This window comes from Quercus robur, chromosome 8 (genome assembly GCF_932294415.1).
Source record: "Quercus robur chromosome 8, dhQueRobu3.1, whole genome shotgun sequence".
In the NCBI taxonomy this organism is placed as follows: domain Eukaryota; kingdom Viridiplantae; phylum Streptophyta; class Magnoliopsida; order Fagales; family Fagaceae; genus Quercus; species Quercus robur.
Genome location: NC_065541.1, coordinates 26,481,947 through 26,509,058, shown reverse-complemented (window position 1 = coordinate 26,509,058; position 27,112 = coordinate 26,481,947). Strand labels below are relative to the sequence as shown.

The following is a 27,112-nucleotide window of genomic DNA, read 5'->3' as shown; positions in this document are numbered from 1 at the left end:
CCACAGCTTGCCACACTTTCTCATCTAAAGACTGTAAGAAAGCTCTTATGCATACTTTCCAATATACATAGTTAGTGCCATCAAATAAAGGAGGTATAATAAGAGACTGTCCTCTATCCATGACAAACAGGGGTTAATGGATTACACAGCAAAGATTAACCCAAATCAGAGTGTGCCCCCTATGATACCACTTGATAGGCTAAGAATGTATTGACCCCTTGTGATGAATTAATTAATTAATTAGCCAAGTTTATTAATTAATCAACTTAATATGCAAAGCGCGTGGTTGCACAAACAAATACCAATTAACTAAAATATGCAGCGGAAAATAAATTGACATGGTGATTTGTTTACAAATGGGGAAAACCTACACGGCAAAAACTCCACCGAGTGATTTTAAGGTCACCACTCCCGAGAATCCACTATTATCAAAACAAGCAATTACAAGTAAAAGAATCTCAATACCTTTGACCAACCTAAAGTTGAATCCTTACCCTAATACCAAATTGGACTTGTTCTGTAGTGACAATCTCTTATTTCAATGCACAGCTCCCAGTACATGACTAACCAATCTGATGCGTGGATCCCAATACGTAACTTGATCACCAACTTGAGAAGGATGTTGTTTGCAAAATTCTTCAGTTCATCCAGACGATAAAGATCATGAAATTGCTTAGTCAAAAACCCTATGGTGTACAAACATAGCAGCTTCTTCAAGAACTAGGGAAAACTAGGTTTCCGATCACACTCTTCTTCACACATGTGAAATTTTCTCTTGTGCAACTTGTGTCACCTTTTACGGCCCTTAAAATAATCCTTATATATGTTTAGGGTTATGAGAAAAGAAAGCCCAAACATACATTCACGGATTGGATGAAAATCTGAACTGAAAATTTGAACTTCATAAATCTCGACAGATACCCTATTTATTGAGCAGTTGTCAAGCCTCGGGCTGAAACAGCTCTCTTTAAACCTCGATAGATGCTAGCTGTCAAGCTTTAAAATCCTGCACTTTTTGACTAAATTCTTGGATAGACTTGCATGGCTTAAACACTTGAACTTGAAACCTTGTTTCTTGAAGCATTAAACACATCCTAGATTTACCTAATTACAAGTAAAGTGCGTTTTTTCAAAGGATTAGCCAATTACATAAAATAGTGACATATGGTCCTAACATTGAATCACAGGTCCTAACAATAACAATTACAAGAAATTAAAATTGGAACAAGCTTTAGTCCATGAGCTTTTTCATTTTGCTTTTACCTTAATATATTTATTATGTAAAATATTATAAAACTTTATGTATTTTTTTTTTCAAGTAGAAGTATATTTTAACCCTATTTCAGCAACAAATAAACAGAAAGAAGTAGAAGAAGAAGATTAAGCTTATGTCAAACGGACAGATGCATGAAAATCTCATGACGTGTGTTGTACTTTATATAAGTCTACAATAGGTTCCTAACACACTACACAACAGGTTACCCCACCATAAAAATGTGAGTAATGCTATGGGGGCATAAAAATGCACAACTTTGTCCCATAACTCGCCAAGTGGCGAGTATTAATTGGTGGATGTGTGACGGTAGGCCGTGGGAACACACTTCCACCATTCATAACTCACAACGTGGTGTGTTGTGGTGCAAAGTTGTGCATTTTTATATGCTCCTAGCATTACTCTATAAACGTAGGCTTTAACTATAGGTTTGAAAAACTATACTAGAGCAACACCATATTTATATATATAGTTGTGCTATATTGATAACATTCTTACAATAAAGCTTTAGGTGACAATATGTTACTGGTAATGATATATATACAATTTCACAGTAAAACTTTGGTGACAAATTGTTAATATAGGTTAAGAAAAAAAAGTATTGCTATTGATGGGCACAAATAAAAATAACATATTGTCACCTAAACTTATTGTGAAAATGTTATCAATATATACATACATATATATATATATATATAACACTTATTTATATATCTTCATTAAAATACACCACCAATGCATCATATTAAATAAGCTTTAATAGGGAATATTTTGACTAACTCTAGAGCTACTCTTCCAGAGTGTGCTACTCTTCCCAAATAAGTGGGTCTTCCAAAGAGCACCTACTCACCAAATGCGACCATCATGGATATACGTTATGACCAAAAGCAAATGAGTACAACCAAGCACACTGAACTCATGTTGTAATGCCCACATCACATAAGACTCTCCTACAAACACACGGCTACCTATAATGAGATAAACCCTATCTCCTACAAATCAGTTAAGGATAACTCCTTACTCCTTACGGATCATCTATGGGATAGTTCTCAACTCCTACACATTAGCTATGAGATAACCATATATCCCTACAATTCAGCTATTGTGATCACCCAAAAACTCCTATATAAACACTGAGACACTCCAATCCCAAGGTACGCAAAAAATACTTTTCAAAAACTCCTCTCTAAAAAAGTTCACTATCAGTTTATGAATTAACCTTCGAAGGGTCTTAGGTCGGCACCGCATTGGTGCTCTTTGAAGGTGTTTCTATTTTTTGCAAGTTCACTACTTTTCACCCTTCACGGAAGACTGTGGGTTTGGCCGATAGACCTACTAATGATTTTAAGCATCATAAGTTGGCGCTACCTGTGGGAAATTAAGTGACTAGCCATCGCTTTATCCCTGAGACAAAAGGTCTTATGGTCCAAACTCGATCAATAGCATCAGTCAACCCAGAATTCGTAAATCCCCCCACCGCCATAGAAGTGCAACTACAGATGCACTTGGCTACTATTGAACGACTTACCTAGTCGAATGAAGCCCTCGTGCAACAGAATCAAGCGTTGGGGGTACGGGTTAAACAGTTGCGTAAGTAGTGACCTGAAGCCAGCAATCACCAAGAGTGCAATGATCATTACCACTTGGGGGATGGTTGTCGTGAAGAAGATGAGGCTGAGAGCAATGCTCCTAGTAGGTGAACTGGAAGGGAAGATGCACCTCCCCACGGGCCCAAAGCGGGCAATGCACGATAAGAGGCTGAGATGAAGGCAATGAAGGATAAAATGAATCTTATGATGAACACTATAAAGAGATGAATAGCCATACTTAACGGTCTGGTACATCGCACTGACTCTCCCTTCATAGCACGAGTCACATCTTGCCCACCACCGCCTAAGTTCCGAATGCCATCCTTGGAGACTTATGATGGGATGAAAGACCCACTTGACCATCTTTAATCTTTCAAGACTCTCATGCACTTCCAAGGCATCCCTGTTGAGATAATGTGTTGACCCTTTCCTATCACTTTGAAAGGGCCAGCGCGTGTTTGGTTCAACAAGATCATGCCAAACTTTATATCAATCTTCAAGGAGTTGAGTTGACATATTGGACGACAAAAAAAAAAAAAAACCTCCATTCAAACAAATGAGCTTCTGACTGTCTTATGGGCATATTAGATGACAACAGGAACCCCTATAGGTGAAACTCCATTCATACTTGTGTTTTGAACCAAAGTAGTGATACCAGCAAAGGTAGGCCTTACAAGCTTCAAAGTAGATCACAAGAATGAAGAGAAGAATGACAAAGAGCTACGTCTAAATCTTGACTTACTGGACGAAGTAAGAATAGGTATTGAACAAAGGCTAGCTTTGTATCAAAGCCTTATGGCCAGCCATTACAATAAACGGGCAAAGCCAAGACACTTGGACATAGGTGAGTTAGTTTTAAGAAGGGTAACGCTTGCCACCAGGGACTCGGCACATGGAAAGTTAGTCCAAACTGGAAGGACCTTACAAGGTCATCGACTACTTCAGGAGAGGTACTTACCACCAAAGGATTTTTGATGGGAAAAAGCTACCTCATCCTGGGAATGCTGAGCACTAAAGGGAGTACCACTTGTGGTTCGCTTCCTACAACTATGTTTATATTTACTCTACTTGCATTTCCTTTCCATACATTGCTTATAAGTATCATGTTTTGATGCAACTTACAGTTTGTTGTTACTTGCTTATTTAAGACTTAACTTACCATTTGAGTTACCATTTGAATAGAAGCATTTTCTCCACTTTTGATGCATTGGGTAGAAGAAAGTGAATGACCAATATCGCATACCCTTCTACAAAGTCACCAAGGTGGCAAACGATCAGCTCAAGTAGTGATCCTACAAGTTGCCAAGGTGACGAATGATCCAGGGGATCCTCTATAGACGATCGACTCAAGTAGCGATCCTCTAACGAAGTCTCCAAGGTGACGAATGATCCAGCGGATCCTCTATAGACGACCGACTCAAGTAGCGATCCTCTGACGAAGTCTCCAAGGTGAAGAATGATCATCTCAAGCAGCGATCCTTCATGTCACCAAGCTGATGAACGATCCAAGGATCCTCCATAGGTGATCGACTTAAGTAGCAATGGCAAACATGGAATGGGGGGCAACAGACGAGGAATATTTGTGCATCGCATCAACTCAAGACTAGTCATCTGACTAAATATAGGAGACCAAATAATAGGTATATTAGCTGTTTGGCAACCTAATTGAACAGACGACTAAGAGTCAACAGGCGCCATCAAACACAAAGTCGTCTAAGGGTGGATGCATGACCAAAGTCGCCCATAGGTGGACGATCCAACATCACCCAAGGGTGGACACATGACCAAAGTCGCCTACAAGTGAACGATCTAAACATAAAGTAACCCCAAGAGGTAAGGACAACAAGCAATGTCACCTAAGGGTGGATGCATGACCAAAGTCGCCCATGGGTGGACAGTCCAACATAGCCTAAGGGTGGACACATCACCAAAGTCACCTACGGGTGGATGGTTTAAACGTAAAGCCACCCTAAGAGGGAAAGACAACGAACAAAGTCACCTAAGGGTGGATGCATGACCAAAGTCGCCCATGGGTGGACGGTCCAACATCACCCAAGGGTGGACACATGACCAAAGTTGCCCATGGGTGGACGGTCCAACATCACCTAACGGTGGACGTACGACCAAAGTTGACTACGAGTGGATGGACAACCAAAGTCACCTATGGGTGGACGGTCTAAACATTAAGTTGCTTATGGGTGGACAGACAACCAAAGTCGCTCACGGGTGGATGGTCTAAACATTAAGTCACTTATGGGTGAACAGACGACAAAAATCGCCTATGGGTGGACAGTCTAAATGCTAAGTCGCCTACGGGTGTCGACCAAAGTCGCCTACGAGTGAACGATCTGTACACTAAGTCGCCTACAGGTGGACAGACGACAAAAGTGGATGAGTAGAAACCTTACCTATTCTTGAGTACCACAAAAACTTGATGAGTAGCAAAAGTGGATGAGTAGAAGCATTACCTACTCCTAAATTCCACAAATACTTGAAGAGTAGCAAAAGTGGACGAGTAGAAGATTTGCCTACTCCCAAGTACTTACCTACTCCTAAGTACCACAAAAACCTGATGAGTAGCGAAAGTGGACGAATAAAAGCCTTACCTACTCCTAAGTACCACAAGAACCTAACGAGTAGCAAAAGTGGATGAGTAGAAGGCTTGCCTACTCCTAAGTACTTACCTACTCTTAAGTACCACAGTCGTCTAAGGGTGGACGGACGACCAAAGTCACCTATGGAAGGATGGTTCAATATAAAGTCATCCCCAAAGGGGAAGGACAAAAAACTAAGTCTTCCTACCTACAGATTAGATGGACAACCCAAGTGGTCCAACGTAGTCCCAATTTAGATGAGTAAAAAGGTACAAACCAAGTTACCTTGAAACTTAATTCGGACGAGAAAAAAAGGGGGTACAAACCAAGCTAACTTGAAGTTTGATTCAGACGAATAAGAGAGTACGAACCAAATCAGTTCGTATGAATGAGAAAGTACAAGCCGAACTCAATTTGGACAAGTAGAAATCAAACTACCCCTACATGTTAAAATCAAATGAGCAACAAGGGACAAGTTAAGTACCGCAACCTCAATCAGGACAACTACAAGGGGATAAGTCAAGCTACCTTGGCTCAACTAAACCCAAGTCCTAAACTCGGACAAATAAAACCCGACGAGTAGTGTATGGGTCACTTGTAAGAGTCTCCACTCAGACGAGTAAAAAGAAAGGTCAAACTACATTTAAGTCTTAATATGGACAAGTAAGAAGGAACAAGCCAAGTTGAGCTATCTCGATTCGAACAACTACAAAAGGACAAGTCAAGCCCTAAGTCCTAAAAACTTGACGAGTGATAAGAAAAACACTTGTACAAGAGATGCTTCTAGAAGAGACTCCTCCAAAGTGAACTCTATCGAAGGAAACTCTACCAAAGATTACTCTAACCATTTAAAGAAATTCTCAACTACTCATAAAACTAAAAGGTTAAAGTGCTTCTAGGTCCACCACAACAAAGGAAAGCAGTTGTTCAAGTAACGTAGATGGCAGGAAGGTCCCGAGTCCATTAAGACAAGGGAAAGCATCATCCAAACAACATCTACACTAAAAAGCCTGCTTTAGACAAAGTTGGCCCTCACTTCTCAAAGTGAACATCGCCTCTCAGGGAGAACCTCACTTCTCAAGGTTGCCCTCACTTCACAAAGTGAACATTACCTCTCAAGGTGAACCCCACCGGTCAAAGTAGCCCTTACTTCTCAAAGAGAATCTCACCTCTTAAGGCGACTCCCACTTCTCAAGGAGACCTTCACTTCTCAAAAGGACCCAACATCTCCTAAGGTGGTATAAGACTCCTAGATGAGGGAACACATTTCACTTCTAAAAACGACCATTCAATTCTTAAAGTGATATAAGTTATCCGGCATTCCCAAGGATTGAAAGAACAAAGCCCTAAATCTACTTGTCTAACCCAAGCACTCTTCCAAGCAACCTTGCCCAACGAGCATCGAAGCTCTCCTAGCAACTCTTCAACAGACAAGAAATATTTCTACAATGCCAAAAATGAGATCAACTCTCAAACTCACAAACCTACAGGTTAGATGAAAGACTGAAATCTCCCGCAAGTGGATGGTCATACACAAGTCATCCCCAAGAAAGAAGGACAAAGAAAATTAAGTCTTTCTACCTATGGGTTGGACCAAAGTCACCTATAGGTGGACGGTCCAACGTAAAGTTATCCCCGAAAGGGAAGGGCGAACTAAGTCCCTCTACCTACATGAAGACGTACGGCTGAAGCCTCTACTAGGAGAAGGGTCTAACATAAGATAACCCTAAAAAGGGAATCTTCCCCATTATTAGAGACAAGACAAGCTAGAGCTTAAATCTCAAAGAATCATTCCGATGGCACTCGCCTGATCCAACTCAAACAAGTGAAAAAGACAAATGAACAAAAAGAGACTAGCAAGAGATAAAGATCTCATTAAGCCACTTCTAATACTCATCCACCCAAAAGTGGACAAACAAGCAAAAGGAGGTGGTGAAATGTAAATTTCGTTAAGTCTCAATTCGGACGAATAAGAAGAGATGAGTCACACTACCTTCAAGTCTCAATCTGGACAAGTAGTAAAGCTAATGAACGCAAGCACTTAAACTCGAAAATCCGAACGAATAGAGAAGCTGATGACTTGCAAAGCTGATGAGTAAAAAGACTTTCTCCTAAGTACCACTAAAAGGTGACGAGCTGACGAGTGTGAAGACTTATTCATAAGCACCACTAAAAGGTGACAACTAGCAAAGCTAACAAGTGAGAAGACTAATTCCTAAGCACCACTAAAAGCTGACGACTAGCAAAAGCTAACGGGTAAGAAAACTTACTCCAAAACACCAATAAAACTTGATGAGTAAGTGCTACAAAAATTTGACGAATAACAAAAGGGGACAAGTAGGAGAGTCACCTACTCCTAAGTCCCACAAAGCAGGACGAGTAACACCAACTATGCTAGTCAGTTACTTCTAAGTCTTACCAAAACCACTAAAGACAAAAAGAAGCAAGTTGAGAAAGTTAACAAGAAACTTATACATTCAATAAAGTTATACATGTCCATAAACCAAGAACCCATTGCCTCAAATGAAAGTATCAAACACTAATGTATGAGAATGAAAGTGTAGAAAATAAACTAAGTCTAATGGCAAGCTTGGTCATCCCCTCTTTCCTCCTCAACAGCACCATCAACTTCTTGGTCAATATCATCACTTATCATAGTAGCAATAGAACCCTCCTCAGCGCGGATTTCAATCTTTGAAAAGTCTAAGTACTTAAAGGCTAAAGAAGCTTAAGCTTGGAAGTATTCAAATCCATGCACATACTGGATGCCCAGATCATGAAGGTACTCATGAGAGGATGAGTACTTAGCAATGGCACTTGTCTCAACATTGCTCGGCTCCCCTCGCAGTTTTTCCAACTCCTTAGAGAGGCATATTTCTCCTCCTCTACAGCAATGAAAAGGTTTTCCTGAGAAGAGCATTGATCCTCGAGCTCTTTCACTTTGCCCCCAAAAGAGCAACTTCCTCTGTTAATGGGGTGACAGATCCCTACAGCTCTTTGATGACCTCATTGTTGCCCTTCACACACTTCTGAAGATTGACCACTTGGTCCTCATAGTCCCCGTGCCTTAGCTCAAGAGTCTTCATCCTCACCATTGCCTAAATGATAGACGAGCATATGAGCAAGAAGGGGATGAGTAATGAGTATTTACCCAAAAAAAAAAGTGAAAAAGAAATACCTTGGCAAGGTCATGCAGCCCAGACTCCCCAAAAGCTGTAGGAGCATACTTGTCACAATCATTTATATCCTCCTCCTTGATAATAGACATGACTCGCTCCACAGCATAAGTATCATCATTAAGGAGAAGGGGAGGTTTGGGAGGAGTGAAAGGTCCTTTTCCCCAACCAAGTGCCCTTGGATGCTCAACAAAAGCCGGATGACTAGGAATCACTAAAGGATAAATTGGAGTCTCCTTCGAATGAGTAATGGTCCCAAAGGGCTTTTAGGAAGTGTCCACACCAAACTTCCTCTTGTCACCAGGCTTAGGAAGTTGAAACTTCCCCTTCTTAATTACTACTGTAGCAAGAGTAGCCGCCTCCTGAACCTTTTTATTTTTCTTGGCTGCACCCACCTCTATCTCTGCAAAATAGATGTCAATGCATATGCTAAAAATGAAATGAACGAGCTAAATTAAAACACATGTCTATAGGAGGTGCTCTCGCGACAACGGGCCACTACAGAGGGCACAGGTCCTGAACAGTATCTATGAAGGTTGTCCACCGTAACCAAGACCCTCCAGTTATGTTCAGCAACCAAGAAGCTTGTTGCCCTTTCTATTCTTCCTAGCTACTTTGCAGTTAACCTTGGCAAACTTGAGCTGAAAATTGAAAAGCAAGTTAGTATATAAAAAATAAAAAAAATAAAAAAGAGTAAAGCGAACGAGTAAGCTAGTTAGGCAACTCACCAGAATTGGGTAATACCCCCAAAGTACAGCCTACTGGTTCTGCAGTAACCTCATCAGGGCAATATACCCAATCAAACCCAAGCACAAAGAAAGTTTTCTCCTTCTAGTCCCTATGGGATGAGGGAATCTTAATGACTAACTGACGCTCCTTTTTTCTACACTAGAAGTAATACATCCCCTTGGCCTTAGAAGCATGAATGGGCTTGTAACAGTATAAAAATTCATCCATGGAAAGGGCCTTTTGGCCCTCACTTATAATCCCCCAAAGGATTTGAGCCCCCATAAAAGCACGCCAAGAGTTGGGTGCTAGTTATGATATAGCTATACATAACTTCCTAAGAAACTTCCTAGTGAGTTTGTTCAGTGGAAGCCTCAATCGACTTATAAAGGACGCCTCACAAAGCCCAACACCTTCTCCATCATGGGAGTAACAGTTCTCGCCAATTTTAGCTATCCTAGTGGGCACATTATAAGGAATCTGAAAGTCAGACCTTAACTTAGCTAGCCAGAGTCAGAAAGAAAGGAACAATGCTTATTCACCTCCCATTCGTCAAGTAAGATAAAGGGATGATTAAGCCCCTCGGGTGGAGGAGTACCATCATCCCCACTCGCTGAAGCATAGCCTAACGACCCAACTTCAGAGCTGAATTAAGAAGACTCAGAACCAGACGAGTTATTTCATAGCACATCTCTAGATGGACCTGTGTGTAATGACTCTAAGGACAGCATATCATCAAGTGAATCCATACTGACACTTCGTGGTAACCCACGGTCATCCAATTTTCAACGTTTGGACGACAAGGGGCTATTGGTGGACCCGAACTCACTCATTCTCATACCTACAATGAAAAAATAAAACTAAGTCCATTCCAGTCATCTAATTCTTCTTATCTAACAAGGGTAATAGAAAGAAAAGGGGTGAAGTAACCTACTAGAGAAGCAGATGACCACGAGCGCGTGACCTTGAGAATTTAGGTGACCACCAAAGTGACGACCACAAGTACATGAGCCTAAAAATCCGAACAACCAGCGAAGCAAATGATTACAAGCAAGTAAGCTTGAAAGTAGGACAACCACCAAAGCGACAACCACAAATATGTGAACCTTAAAAAGTTAGACAACCACAAAAGTAGACGACCACGAGTACTGAGACTCAAAAATTTCAGACGAATAAATGGGCTAACGACCTCGAACCAACTTAAAGAACTCGAATGAGTAGGAAATGGACGAGTACAAAGCAAACAACAAAATGAGTTCTGAAGGTGGTATGAACAAAAATTTCGAAAATAAATGAGGTTTAAGGGGAAATTCACCTATTTATAGGAAAAAAAATCTCGAGAATACCAAATGACATGACTATTGCCCTATCCTAGGATGCCACGTGTTGTGAAAAATAAAATTAAAAAAAAAAAAAAAACAAAAAATGATTAATTCCGTGGCCCACCCACAAAAGAGATGAACAAGGAATAGGGGGCAGCTGATAGGGAATATTTTGACGGAATATTTTGACTAACTCCATAGCTACTCTTCCGGAGTGTGCTACTCTTCCCAAATAAGAGGGTCTTCCAAAGAGCACCTACTCACCAAAAGCAAAAGACCAAATGCGACCATCATGGATATACGTCATGACCAAAAGCTAATAAGTATGACCAAGCACACTGAACTCATGTTACAATGCCCACATCACCTAAGACTCTCCTACAAACACACGACTACTGGTAATGAGATAAACCCTATCTCCTACAAATCAGTTATGGATGACTCCTCACTCCCTATGGATCATCTATGGGATAGTTCCCAACTCCAACACGTTAGCTATGGGATAACCCCATATCCCTATAATTCAGCTACTGTGATCATCCAAAAACTCCTATATAAACACTGAGACACTCTAATCCTAAGGTACGCAAAAAATACTTTTCAGAAACTCCTCTCCAAAATAGTTCACTATCAGTTTCTAACTTGACCTTCGGAGGGTCTTAGGTTGGCACCACACTGATGCTCTTTGAAAGTGTTTCTATTTTTTGCAGGTTCACTACTCTTCACCCTTCACGGAAGACTGCGGGTTTGGACAATAGGCCTACTGAAAATTTTGAGCATTATCAAACTTCTAAGTTACCATTGCTCTACTATGAAGAGTACTGAAGTCTAACGCTTAAGGGCCCTCTTATAAGACCTCCTTCATTTTGGGTCAATCTTTCTTACATTTTAAACTTACTTCTAGAAAAATCTAACTACCATGCAAAAAACGTTGAATTTTTGTAATTAAGGTCTTGGAATTGGGACTTGGGAGTTTGGTATGAATAGGATTTGATTGGGCACACCGTAAAGAGCACGTATTGACTTTTGTTTTTTCATCAAAGTCGGGGAGGAAAAAGTATAGTAGAGTGTGAACTAAGTTAACAGCTAAGAAAGAACTAGAAGATTGATTTTGATACGTTCCATATTTGTAAAATATTATAGATATCTACATTGAATTTTCATAAAAGAGTGATGTTCCTTAAATTTAGGCTTTGTTTGGGAAGAGGGAATGGAATGGAATGGAAATGAATGAAAAGAATCATTTTAGAATACTCTTTCATTCCCTTGTTTGGGAGTTTTAATGGAGAGAATGGAAAGCCCATTCCCTTGTTTAGGAGTTTAAGTAGGAGGGAATGGAATGGGTAGGAGGGAACACTCATTCCTCTCTATTCCCTTAAAACCTCAAATTTTCATTCCCCCCAAAATTGGGAGGAATAGGAGGGAATGGAATTAGATTTAATGATTTTTTCACTAAAACTCCCAAAATACCTCTGTATATTCAACTCTTTATTTTAAAATAGGGGTCTAATAGTAATATTTTTATAAAATGATTCCATTCCATTCCCTCCATGTTGCTCCCAAATATGATTACTTACATTCCATTCATTTTCATTCCTTTATTTTAAAACATCCAATCAAGGTTACTTAATTCCATTCCTTTCCATTCCCTTATGATCATTTCATTCCATTCCATTCCCTTATGAACTCTCAAACAGAGCCTATGAGGACTTTTTTAAGTTTGATGGAGAAGATACTAATAATAGAGGATTATGGAATGCAAATTGAGGGGAAGTAGAGTAGCTAGAGTGGAATTTGCTCAAAATTATCCTATTTTCAGTCAACTCTACTCTACTCTCCTCCACTCCCCCTCCATCCTCCTTCAATCCAAGCTGGCCCTAAGTGAACAAGTACCATACCTAAATTCTAATTGAGATCTAAAACCATCAATTTCAAGTAAACGGAGTACTTCATGATTATGTAAACTATCAAAGCAAGTAGAAATTTCGATGTCTAGGCAGTTTTTAAATAATAAACAGATCAAAAACCTACTAGTTTACATCAACTTAGATCAATGGAAAAGAATTTTAGGATCAAACATGAATAACAACTGAGAACTTGAATCGAACTAATTGAAGCTAGCCTATATAAATAAGATTAGTCAAAGTAATATATAACAAGATAATAAACTTATCGGCATGAGTTCCTTCTAAATCCTACGAACTCAAAAAACCTACTAAGAAATTATAATTACAAGAAAATGATCTCTATGTAAACAAATTTGTTAGTGGAGAAGGGTGTCTCTTTCTTGAGAATAAGTTCTCTATTTATACTTGATTGAGATCTTCCATAGTTACTGGCAGTTATCCCTACGCTCTCAACACAAAATCAATATCACTTGTCCTTACTCTAGGCACTACACAGAACAGTAAATGTCTTGGGAACTACTACTTCTACTTCCCATGTTTCTTTCCACGTTTTGGTCCTTTAACAAGTGTAGTTATTGCATCCTAAATTCTTAATATTTATTATAGGCAAAACTACAATGTTAGTCCCTCAAGTTTATTCTGTGTGTGCAATTGGTCCCTCAGGTTTGAAGCGAATACAATTGGTCCATTAAGTTTTAAAACTGAGTTATATTAATCCTTTTACTAACTGCCATTAGTGGTGTTGCTTCAGAATTGATCTTATTTAATCATTTATTTAGTTTGGACAATGATGTTTTGGAAAGTTTGAGATCAATAGTAATAAAAGAGGCTTTTAGAGCATTCACATCCAAAGATGCAAAAAAGTTCTATTATGCATCTTCAAAACCTACTTTATCTATTTTACTATCCTATTTTACAACTTATCCAATATCTCAGTTTCTATTTTTACATACAACTCATTAAAATAATATAAACTACACAAATACAAAAAATTGTATTTCTCTCCCATCTCTGTGTCCTACCCAAAAAATCTTCTCATTGCTACCCGCCAACATCACCCACAACCTAAATATATAAAATAAAAAATAAAAAAATAACTCATTTCTCTCTTTCTTCGTCTTTATCTCCCAAGCAAACCAATCACAGCCCCCACCACCCCACCACCATACACAACCTAGCAAGGCAGCAACCATCAACAAAATAGGCACAAAAAAAAAAAAAAAAAAAAAAAAAAAAAAAAAAAAACCACGCCCAAACACCAATCACCAATCACAACCACCACCGCACCACCACACACCCCACCAAGGTAGAAACCACCAACAAAACAAAGAGAGAGAGAGAGAGAGAGAGAGAGAGAGAGAGAGAGAGAGAGAGAGAGAGAGGAGGGGGGGGGGGGAAACCTAGCACCTAAACACCAATTACAACCACCACCGTACCACCACACACACCCCTGCAAGGCAACAACCACACCCCCCCCCCCCCCCCCCACCACACACACCCCACCAAGGCAAAAGCCACCAACAAAACAGGACCAAAAAAAAAAAAAATACCAGCACCCAAACACTAAACCACCACCGATCAGGCCACCCAATCACCATACCAACACCAATTCGACCATCTAAATGCCAACCCATAGCCCATCTAACCCACAATCCCTATGCCACCACCGTTGCATCACCCACAACCACCAAAAAGCCACAGATGTCGTCTCCACCACAGGCCCATTTGACCCACAACTCACAGCCCACGTCTCCACCACAGCCCCACCCAACCCACAACCCACAACCAACCAAAAAAATACCACCAAATTGAGAGAGAAAGATGAAGAAAGAACAGAGAAGAGAGAAGAGTTGGAGAGTGAGAGAAGAAAATATAAGAATTGGAGATAGAGAGTGAGAGTGATTGACAAAGTAAAGAAGAAGAGAGAGAGAGAGTCGGAGATTGAGAAGAAAGAGAAGAGAGAGGAAAGAAAAATTAATATTTTATTTATCCATCCTTGCTACAGTAGGTTGTATATACCTATACTTACTGTAGCAGGTTGCAAAATTTTTTAAGTTTCCATACCTGGATGGAGCTCCTTTTTATGGGTTTAGTGTGTAAAATAGCAACTGGGGGTGTTTACACCCCTAATGCTAATACTCTTAGAGAGGCATTGCACTCACAAACTCAAACTTTAATTACTCAACAAACATTCAATTTAAGCTGCTAAGACATCTCAATTTGCAATCACATTAAATAACATCAACCTTTTGACTATGGTCTATCATAGATAGCAAAAAAAGTCATAAGCTGATTCCTTTTCAAATTATCATGAACAAAATATCGACGATCCAACATTTGTACATCAGATTAACCAATTCGTTTGAATTGGTGTACAATAGTTACCGTTATTGTGGTGTCCAAATATCAAATGTATTTTAAAAACTCTAAAACATTCAATTCCTTGCTTGTCAAATAATTCAACCATTTGTCAAATAATTCATTGTTTATCTTGTAGAATAACTTAAAAAAAAAATCTATATATATATAACCGAAGTCTCTACTGGCACCACAATTTTCCACATCAGCACAACACAATATTTAAAAAATAAAAAATTAAATTAAAAACACTCTTTCCAAAACCTAATACTTATCTCTTCTTCTTCTTTTTTTTTTTTTTTTTTTTTTGAAACCTAATACTTATCTCTCTCTTCACGCTGCCCCTCATTGGTTTCTCTTCAGCTTAAACGCAGAGCATCCCACTTCTCTTAGTCTCGCTCTCTCTGTTCATAGCCTTTGCTAGCTCAAGTCTTGACCTCTAAAGCTTGGTACATTTTTGTAATCCTATTTGGTTTTGGAGAACATGTTGATTTCATATGATTTTGTTTGTCTCTTTTCATATTCAAGTCAAACTATTTTATAGATTACGAAAATTACAAAAAAGATTGCTTATAGTTTTGGGTCTTACGGAATTACTAATTTTCTGCTCCAATTTTGTTTTAGGCCCTTTTGTTTTGTTATGGTTTTGCAGCAATTTAATTTTGATTTTTTATTTGCTCTGTAATGAATATGTGTTGTTCATTCTGTTATGCATGTTTAATTTTTGGTTTTTTTGGATTGGTTCTATTATGGTTTTATGGTGAGATTTAAGTTTTCTTGTAATTGGTTTTGTTATGGTTTGATGTGTTGTTGAATCCATAAATCAGACTTTGGTTCTCTGCCATTTGATTTGTTTTAATTTTTTGATATCTTAGGTTTTATTTTAAACAAAAAACTTGGGTCTTCTTCGTTAAGAAAAGCACTTTGCGTTTGCGCAGACCAACAGTCCCAAAGCAAAGCAAACTCAAAGACAGAGTGAGAGAGAGAGAGAATCCAAAGCATTGAAAATAACCCAGAAAGCATCAATCAGCAAAAAAGTGGCAGATGATGCGGCAGTGAAGGTCTCTATACCCGAACGCACCACCATTCCCTCTGGTGACGACTCGGTCTAGGCTGACGTGTCACCTCTTCTTGAATCCACATGCTAAGGTTCTTTCCTTCTTGTCCTAACTCACTTTCTCTCTCTCGCTTTCCATCTCTGTTTGTTTCCTGAGAAAGTTGTGATTATAAATGCTTTGTTATTTGTTATTTTTCTTTAAAGAGTATAACTCAAGGGGATTATTTAGTTTGCGTAATTAGAAAGATGAGGTTTTTGATTGGTTACTAAGAAAATTGAGGATTAAGTGAGGGAATGATGAGGGAAATTGGAATTTATATTTGGTTCAATTGGGAACTGATTGAATGAGCAAAGTTTGAGTTTTTGGTTTTGTTAGAAACTAAATAGTAAAAAATGTGCAATGTAAAAAATTGCTTTCAATGTTACTCCACCTTTTTTTTTGGATCAAACTATATAGTAAAAAATGTGTGGAAAGGTTATCAATTTGATGCTTCATTTGTTGCTGGAATTGTACTGGAAAAGAAATAAATGTGAACAATATTAAGGCTTTTACTATTGTTCTTGTTTTAAATTTTGTTTCATTATCAACTCTTTACTCAACACCACCTTTCACTACCACCACAACCACCTTCTACTCTTCTTTTATCATATATGTATATATTTTAAATTTTGTTCTATTTAAGCTTATCAATTATCACGTTTAAACTTATGCTTATCCCTTCAAAGTATTTGCATTGTAAAAATTTGCTTTCAATGTTACTCCACCTTTTTTTTTTTTTGGATCATCTTATTCTTATCCCACCAATTACCAAAATAACTTTAAATTTTTTATAACAATCCAATCTATCCAATTTTAAAGAATACTATATTAGATAAGTTTGACCTGAACACAAAGTTTGGATTAATACATAACTCTCTCTTTTCTTATCTAATAAAGAAATTTAAAATCACTATTCTATATAAAACCAATCACAAAGTTTAGATTAATATATAACTCTCACTTTTCTTTTCTTATCTAATAAAGAAATTTAAATCAACTAATAAAGATTTTTTTTTTTTTTGACTAAAATGATAGAACTAATAAAGAAATTTAAACTAATTACATTCTACTAATAACTACTAAGCCAAAATATATATATATATATATATATATATATATATATATATATATATATATATATTCAGTATAAAACTATTATTGTTATAAATTATTCCCTTTACATATTAATAACTTAATAATACTTATTTTACAAGTCCTACTCTCATCTTTATTAGATAATAAAGATTGTGCCCAAATTTGTGTTTGAAGCTATGACTTATGAGCTATTGGAATGTTGGTAATAATGTTTTCATTGCCATAAAGCAACCAAGGTGTGGCCTTTATGTGTTATGTGGAATATCCTACATTTGGAATCAAAGAACATGTTTTTTTTTTTTTTTTTTTAACTATTTGTAATAGTCATTTAATTGATTAACCCATGCATCGCACGGGTTAGCGACTAGTAATAATAAAAATTTAGCCCTTTGCAATGTTAGTTTTTAACAGTAGATTCTTTGCTCTTGTTATAGGAATGGACGACTTTGACTTCACAATTGCCCTTTACTAATGGGGGAAGATTAGGAATAATCCATACAGATACGAAGGAGGGGAGGTAAAGATATATGAAGACAATAATTTCAATGAAATGTCAGTTGTTGAGATATGGAATAAGGCCAAAAATTTTGGGTATGGTGAAAATGATGTATTTATTTACAGAGTGCCTACAATGCCATTTGCAGGTGGGTTAAAACCTTTGGAGAATGATGTTGATGTAATGAACATGGTGAAGTGTATTAGAGGTTATAATGAAGTGGAAGTGTATGTTATGTTCTTAGATGATTATGAGAATGCTATTGGTAATGAGGGAGATGGGGGAGGTGGTGATAATGAGGTGGCTAATTTTGATGAGGGAGATAAAGTGGATGGGGTTGTTAGTGAAGAGGATAGTGCTCATAGGGTTCATTTTGGATGCAGTGAAAGTGATGATGATGATATGCTTGCACAGTATATTAGCAGTGATGAAATAGCCTCCAAATTAAAAGGCTTAATTAATGAGACCTTGTGTCTTAGAAAATAAGTTTGCACAATATTTGTTAGTCTCATATGAAAAAATCACAGATTTATAGTTAGTGTACTGAAATGAAACTACAACGCATTTTCAGGTTAGGAAAAGAAATGTCACAACACAAAGTTAGCCAACACCCCAATGTGAAGGAGTACATCGAAGTCAACCAGCATCTTAGGTTATTGTTATTACATTTATATGTTACAACAAAATTGCCTATGTTGTTTCTAGTAGATTAACATCTTTGTGCACCCTTTCAAGTTGGACCCTATGAAGTAACAAGAAGTTACAGGTTTGGAGTGTTAGTAGAGACAATGGTTGCTACAAGTGAGACATCTAGAAGAATTACAAAATTTTATAAGAATGCACAAGTGCAAAAGTGGACGACATTTCTTTTGGTTAAATGTGTAGAAGTGAAGGTGCTTGCAGAGATAAATGTGTATTTTGAAGTTGATGGAACACTTAGATATTTTTTTGTTATTGCTTGAAATAGTTCGAGGATTACTACTATTTCGAACAGTTTGAAGTATAGGTTATGATGGGGGCTCAAGTTTACAAGATTCGTCCATAATGGTTGTCCAGACAATCAAACCACATCTATAGCCTAATTGCATCTAGAAAACCTTAAGAGAGAAGCCCAACAATGGCATCATGTATATGACCGATACTCGTCCATTAATAGTGAAAGTTCAAAAACGTGTACAAAAACACTTTTGAACGTTTAGACCCCCAAAAACCAATTTAATCAACACACGCAATATGTTAAACAATAGTGTGCGGAAACTTAACATATGCTATAACATGGTATTGATTAAACAACTATCTAAGCCACAACAAAATAAACCACAGTAGATAATGTAAAGGCAGAGATAGAGAGGAAGGAAGATGCAAACACAGCGATAACACCAGATATGTTATCGAAGAGGAAACCGAAGACCTCGGCGAAAAACCTCTCCGCCGCCCTCCAAGCGGTAATCAATCCACTAGAAAATACAGTTGGGATACAAGGACAGCAATAGACCCTCCAAGCCTAATCTACCCAATGCACCTAAGCCCTCCAAGCTTCTTGCTCCAACGAGGTTGCGCCGAACCTTTTTCTTTTCTAGCTTTCCGGATTCCGCTACTTCACCGTAGCATCAACCAATAAAGATTGGCTCCTTCCTAACTGCTTCCCAGAACTCCAAACGACTGTCTCACAGAGATGATAATGGTGAGAACCAGGTTTGGTATAAAGGCCTCTCAAGGATTTGACAATGGAGAGGAAGAGAGTGAGGGATTTTGATGAGACTCTAAGGTAGAGATTGTGGGTAAAACAATCTGGTTTTTCTTTAGGGTTTCTCTCTCAAAATTCTCTCTGGAAGCTCTCTTTCAATCGTGGGTTAAAAGGGTATTTATACTGAAGAGGAGTGGAATGCGAAACGTCAGGTTTTTCCAAAACAGGGGTGGCTCGCGGCTTGACCTCGCGGCTTGACTAAGTCGCGAGTTCCAGTCGCGAGTTAACCGTATGGCCAGTTGTCCTGTTTTGTCCTGTAGTGCTCCAGCTAGCATGACTGTTCATCTTCCAGCATGCTTGGCACGTGTGCAGATTCTGGCGGGTTGAAGCCGCGAGTCCAGTCGCGAGTCCCAGCCGCGACTCTCTGTTTTCTTGCACACTCTTGAGCAATCTTCACACTATCTCACTCACTACCCTTACAACAATCCCACCTAAATACAGGGTTACTAAATGCTGAATTACAAGCAAATTTGGCACGGAATAAAGCCAATTAGATGGTTGAATAAATTCAACCTTACAATCTCCCCCTTTGGCTATTCCGTGACAAAACCCTAAAACAGACTCTAGACTTAACATGTGAGTTGGGAACAGTTGATCAAAACTCACTCACACCTAATTCTAGAAGCTGTGAAGCACTTGAATCATATGAACATAAACTCCTGAAACACAACAATACACCATGATCATTGTAAGCAGAAAATTATTAATGCATATGAAACAGGCAAAAAGAGATCAAGCATAAGATGGAGTTAATGAACAAACCATGGCTTGATCAACCAAGTGAACACCACAAGGTAGTGATCACAGTGTTCATTCACACTTGGAATGAACACAAAGACATACAAGTTAACAAGCACAAGGCAAGACACTTGTATGCTCAACACTCAACCAATGCATAGCACACAAGGCATATGCATCTAGGAACAATCCTACAAGGGCACAAGAGTGACAGTACATAAACCACAATGCTGAACATTTAGATTTAAAATACTGATTTCACATAGCATAAAGGCTGCACTTAAGCATGGTACATACCACAAGGCCTACAAACTATGCATAAAACATAAACCCTCAAAGCTTACAAAAGCATATGGGTACAAACTAACAAATACCTGAATAACAACATCAAAAATATATAAAAGTTTATCCAAGAGTATATGAAAAGAGTTAGAAACAGTTATACACCAAAACCCAGTGTATCAAAACCAAAATAACCATTAGTTTAGAAGATGAGACGAAAGCAAAAATATGTGTGTGTGTGTGCTCCCCCTATCACTATGCACACTTCCCTTTGAACTTTTTCTCCCCCTTACTGAATGCTCTCCCCCTTTTTGTCACGAATAGCTAAAGACTCTCATCCAACTTCCGTTGAATCTCATCTAGCTGAGTCTCCATAGTCTCGAGGCGCATTTGGACATGGTTGTTTGTGGAATAGAGAAGTGCCACAAGCTCATCAACTCGTTTCTGAATATGCTCAAGAACACTGCCAACTCTGTCAGAATGAGAAGCAGTTTGTGCTTGCGGAATACCAGCCTGTGAAGCTTCAGGAACATCACGAGATGTAGAGGTGGTATGTGCAGGTGTCTCTGAGTCAGGGGCAAATGAAGGACCCGGAGAGATGTGAGCATGTCTTGGTGATTTGGAGGAGTGACTTCTGCTTGCTTGAAGAGTGAACAAAGAAATGGGACGTTGACGAGTCAACATTTTACCATCTGCAGGAGGAGTAATGCCTGCATTAAGGATGAGCTTCATGACGAGACTGCAAAATGGAATGATTCCTCGAGCTGTAGATCGACAAGCGGTCTTCCTCAGGTTGTAGTAGATGTGAGCACATATATCAATGGGGGCTCCGGTAATGAGATCACACAGAAATATAGCTCTCCCAAGATTGATGAATGTAGTGTTGGACAGTGGGTAGAGGTTGGTGAACATGATCAACTTCAGTGTGGTCAACTCAGGTGCAAACTTTGCGGTGCTGATGGAAGTTCCTGCACTAGACACCTCATGATCGTGTCCTAGGATTTGTAGAATTTCCCCAACCTCTGGATTTCGTTCATCATAGGGAGTTAAGTTCACATTCTGAGGTCTGGTGATGCCGAGAAGATCTGCGATGGAGTCTGGGGTAACACTAAACTCTGTTCCTCTGACCCAGAAAATGAGGATAGGTCCAAGATCAGATGCATTGGAGAAGCATTCCTTGACCAGCTCATCCATTGGATCATCAAAGTTTCCGAACAAGTTTGCCCAGTCTCGTTTCTCAAAGATTCGAGGGATGAAAGTAGTCCCTAAGGTGTTGAACTCTACGACCCGCTCCACTATAGTTGTTGACTTGTCAAACACATTTGAGTAGGCGTGTGAGTTTAGGGGAACTCTGAATCTATCCTCATTGGGATCTTGAGATGCTTGAGATGAAAGACGAGTCCTTTTAGCAACTGGGGTTGCTGGTTCGTCAGAAACAATGTCTTTACCCCTGGAAGATCGACGAGACATCTGCAAGAGAGCAGACCAACAGAAAAGAACCAAGCAACAATACCCCACAAAAGATTGTCAACAAGATTCAGTATAAACAATATTTCAATATAAAAACCCAGACTGAATATAGTGCAGACCCAAACAATCCTTCCAATAAACCACAGAAGCACAAATCAATACGTGCATCAAACTTGGTGAAAGTGCACCAAGACAAAGAGAGACGCAACAACTGTCATTGAGACAGGTTAACATGATCATGATATGTAATAACAAACAGCATATGAATATTTAGAACAGATAACAAACATCACTCCAACAGAGACATGAACATGGGGAAAATATTTCAATCATGAAGAAACCTAACATCCACACATCAATATTCAGACAAGAGTAATGAGTAAGTCACATGAACACCAAACCCATTTCAGAAAAGATTCTCAGATTCAATAATCAGCAAAAATTCAGAACAATGAAAAACACATTGACTGCTCAGCATGAAAACGGGTGAGAACAATATCAAAAACAGGATACTCCAAACCCATTACACATAGAGATAAGAATAACGAACACAATACCAGTCCAAACAGTAACAGAAATATGCAGGAAAAAGAAACTGAGATTGAAAAATCAAAACCCATACCTTTTCTTGAAGATTTGGAGAAGAAATGAAGTACCAAAAGGGTTTGAGAAATGGATTCACGAAGAGGTTTGGGAGAAAACAGCAGTTTTTAAGAGAAGGTGATCAGTTACAAAAGTTCGAGGGAAAACTGAAAGAGGTTTAAAAACTGCTCATGTTTCTGCAAAACACGCGATTTTCGCGACTGGTTCAAGTCGCCACACAGTCGCCAGCTCAAGCCGCCAAAGCACACAAGAGGAAAATTTTGAAAAATTTTTCTAAGTGTTTTTCGCGACTGGAAGGTCTACCCGCGAGTGAGTCGCGAGCTGAGCCGCGAAAATCTCTGAGTGAATCTCGCGACTGGACCTTCCACTCGCGAACAAGTCGCCAAAAATGACCAGCGAAGATGCGACTGAAGCTCGCGACTTAACATACCCGCGACTGAGCCGCCAAAACAGGGCAAAACTGTATTTTTGAAATTTTTCAGATTTTTCCAGCAAAACACTTTCCAAAAACACCTAAAACACTCAAAAATCTTTTTGTGCTTGAATTAACAAAGATTGAATATGTGAAAACACATTTTATCAAGTACAATCACACAAATGAATAGGGCATTTATCAAACATAAACTTGTGTGTTGTGTGTGGATATCAGCATTGAAATAGTCCTTTGTCTAATGTGAAGCTTCAATGATCAATTCAACCAAGGCATACACAATTAGCACTAGATCATGTGACCAATCTCAATTACAGAAATATGAATATATGACTTCCCACACAACTTGATAACATAACTAGGAGCCTTTCATATGACTCCACTTTCAGCCATAACATTTGATCTTTTGAGGCAATCATCTCTCATTGTGAGAGGTATAGACAACATTTTTTCTTTGAAGAACAGGCCTTTGGCCTTTTTGAAAGAAATTTCACTTTTGATATAAGGTCGCTTACCCTTTTTCCTAGTCAAATACTAGAATGTGCGACAGGCTTTTGCAGCTCAATATCTCTTTTCATTTGGAGATTTACATTTAGTGAGCTCTTTTTAGCAAAAAAAATAAAAAATGGGAAGAGATATAGACACAAGTCTATGCATGTTTCAAGATCAACATAACCATTCACCAATCATTCATGACAAGTTTGAAGATCTATTTACAACAATCACATAGATTTCAAGATTTTTCCCATAGTGATATGAGTGCATGAAAACAAGTAATGTTCGAAAATGCACAAAGCCATTAGCACAAAGGTACACGGCAAAACGAGTTTTAAGACAAAAACTCAACACAGTCAATCAAGCTTTTTGATTTTCAAAGTTTTATGTAATTTTTGGATTTTTGACTCAAGAAACAAAAAGACTGATAAAACACAATTAAGAAATATTCACAAACAAACAACCAAAAAACAAACACAACAAGCATACCAAACAAACATATTCACAAAGCATAGGAAGTATTAATGCATGGACATGTTGTAATGCTTATGCATGAGTACCCCTTTTCACCCACACGTCACTTGCGTTTGGGGTGATTTCCTTAAAGGATTGGGTACGGGAGTTAGGGCTTTCAAACCTTCGTGAGAAGCTTTCCAAGCAGTTGGTGAATGCACCAATCATCTTCATCACGTTCATCATTCCGGGATCTCCGTTTTGCTCTCTAGGTTGATCCCCTGCCCACGTTCTCCTATCAACTCTTGGTCCTCCTGACCCTTGAGGAGTAGCACTGTTCTTTGCTCTCAGCTTTTGGCAATTTGGTCGAGTGTGCCCTTGAAGTCCACAGTAATGGCACACATACGTTCCTCTAGGACCTCTTTGTGGTCGTGGACGTGACTTGGCACGAGACTCGGACCTGCCCATAGACTGATTCCGATGATTCAGCATCCGTTGGTCCACCACATTCTTCTTTTTCTCCACCTCGAGGTTCACACTCGTAGAGTCAGCTACAACTGGATCTTTGGACTTCACAAACTTCACTTCTTTGGTGATATTTCCAGTTGAGCTACTTCCTCCGGTATATCCCAGTCCGGATTTGTCTGAGAAGCTCTTTTGAGATGATATAACATCATCAAGCTTCTTGGTGGTGACCCTCTCTATTTTTGCATTTGCTTGAACAACCTCACTTTCAAGAAATCTAACTTTAGTGTAAGCTTCGGAGAGCTCACCATTCAAAGTTTCAATCTCGCATTTGGCCTCCCTATATCGGATTAGGAGACTTTTGTAGTCCTCCTCAGCCTTCTTCATCTTTCTTACAGCAGCCTTGGCCACCCTTGTGTATTCACCAGATTTCTCCAAAAGTGAGTTGTAATTTTCTTGAAGAGTAGCTGTGCTTTCTTCTTCTTCAGCTTCCGATTCTTCAACAATTCCTAGTGAGTCATCCTCACTATGTTCTCCAAGTTCTTGAACAAGCAAATTCAATTCATCCGAAGACTCAACATGAGCAATAGTCATGAAAGCTGAATAGTTCCCTTCTCCATCACAGCTCTCTTCAGATTCTGAGTCGGATGAGTCTGAATCACTCAAGGTCGTGGCATACACCTTGCCTTTTGATTTCAAATAATTAGGGCATTCCCTCTTGAAGTGTCCATGCCCGTTGCATTCAAAACAAGTAACACCTTGTGTGGATTGGGATTCTTTTCCATCTTTCCTCTTGAAATCCCTCTTCTCCCTTCCAGAATTTTGGAAATTTCTCTTATCATCAAATTTTCCATTGTTTTTGAATTTCAAAAACTTCTTGAAATTTTTAACAAGATAGGCTACATCCTTGTCAACCATATCTTCTCCTGACGAGCCTTGATCTTCCACCTTCTCATTAACAGTCTTTAGAGCAATGGATTTACCCTTCCGTTGATTTGGCAGCGACATTTCATAGGTCTGTAGAGAACCAACCAGCTCCTGCACCTTGATGTCGTCAAGATCCTTGCTCTCTTCAATGGCTGTTACTTTGGCACGGAAGCTTTCCGGCAATGATCGAAGGATCTTCCTTACAATCTTGGAATCCTCCATCTTCTCCCCCAAGTTAAACTTGCTGACAACTACTTCATTTAACTTCCCATAGAACGAGTCGAAAGACTCATCCTCACTCATCTTGAGCTCCTCAAACCGAGTGGTCAGCATTTGTAACTTGGTATCTTTCACCTTCTTCGTGCCTTCATAAGTTGTTTCCAGAATCTCCCATGCATCTTTGGCAATAATAATGTGAGAAATCCTGTGAAATTCATCTGGAGACACACCACAGAAAATAGCATTTAGTGCTTTACTGTTAGCATTAGATGCAGTAAGTGCTGCCTTATCCCATGTGGATTTGGCTGCTTCAGGTTTGGTCCAACCTATCTCAACAGCATCCCACACGGATTCATCAATAGAGCATAAAAAGGCTCTCATACGAACCTTCCAAAATGCATAGTTACTTCCATCAAAATATGGAGGTGCATTAAGGGATTGAGACCTATCCATCTCAAAAAGAAAGGGAGTCAAGGATCACACAATGGTAATAAAACCAAACAGATGTGTACCCGCTCTGATACCAATTGAAAGTTCAAAAACGTGTACAAAAACACTTTTGAACGTTTAGACCCCCAAAAACCAATTTAATCAACACACGCAATATGTTAAACAATAGTGTGCGGAAACTTAACATATGCTATAACATGGTATTGATTAAACAACTATCTAAGCCACAACAAAATAAACCACAGCAGATAATGTAAAGGCAGAGATAGAGAGGAAGGAAGATGCAAACACAGCGATAACACCAGATATGTTATCGAAGAGGAAACCGAAGACCTCGGCGAAAAACCTCTCCGCCGCCCTCCAAGCGGTAATCAATCCACTAGAAAATACAGTTGGGATACAAGGACAGCAATAGACCCTCCAAGCCTAATCTACCCAATGCACCTAAGCCCTCCAAGCTTCTTGCTCCAACGAGGTTGCGCCGAACCTTTTTCTTTTCTAGCTTTCCGGATTCCGTTACTTCACCGTAGCATCAACCAATAAAGATTGGCTCCTTCCTAACTGCTTCCCAGAACTCCAAACGACTGTCTCACAGAGATGATAATGGTGAGAACCAGGTTTGGTATAAAGGCCTCTCAAGGATTTGACAATGGAGAGGAAGAGAGTGAGGGATTTTGATGAGACTCTAAGGTAGAGATTGTGGGTAAAACAATCTGGTTTTTCTTTAGGGTTTCTCTCTCAAAATTCTCTCTGGAAGCTCTCTTTCAATCGTGGGTTAAAAGGGTATTTATACTGAAGAGGAGTGGAATGCGAAACGTCAGGTTTTTCCAAAACAGGGGTGGCTCACGGCTTGACCTCGCGGCTTGACTAAGTCGCGAGTTCCAGTCGCGAGTTAACCGTATGGCCAGTTGTCCTGTTTTGTCCTGTAGTGCTCCAGCTAGCATGACTGTTCATCTTCCAGCATGCTTGGCACGTGTGCAGATTCTGGCGGGTTGAAGCCGCGAGTCCAGTCGCGAGTCCCAGCCGCGACTCTCTGTTTTCTTGCACACTCTTGAGCAATCTTCACACTATCTCACTCACTACCCTTACAACAATCCCACCTAAATACAGGGTTACTAAATGCTGAATTACAAGCAAATTTGGCACGGAATAAAGCCAATTAGATGGTTGAATAAATTCAACCTTACAAATAGCAAGACC

The 27,112-nt window shown here is 39.1% G+C and overlaps 1 long non-coding RNA gene across 1 annotated transcript; it reads right to left on the bottom strand.

Annotated features, from left to right (window-relative positions):
• Positions 1–7,904: 7,904 nt before the first annotated feature.
• Positions 7,905–10,648, bottom strand: LOC126695111 (uncharacterized). The gene is made up of 3 exons (XR_007645969.1): positions 10,293–10,648; positions 8,635–10,199; positions 7,905–8,554 (listed from the first exon to the last, which is right to left on the bottom strand). It is a non-coding gene; the product is annotated as an uncharacterized LOC126695111 (long non-coding RNA).
• Positions 10,649–27,112: the final 16,464 nt, after the last annotated feature.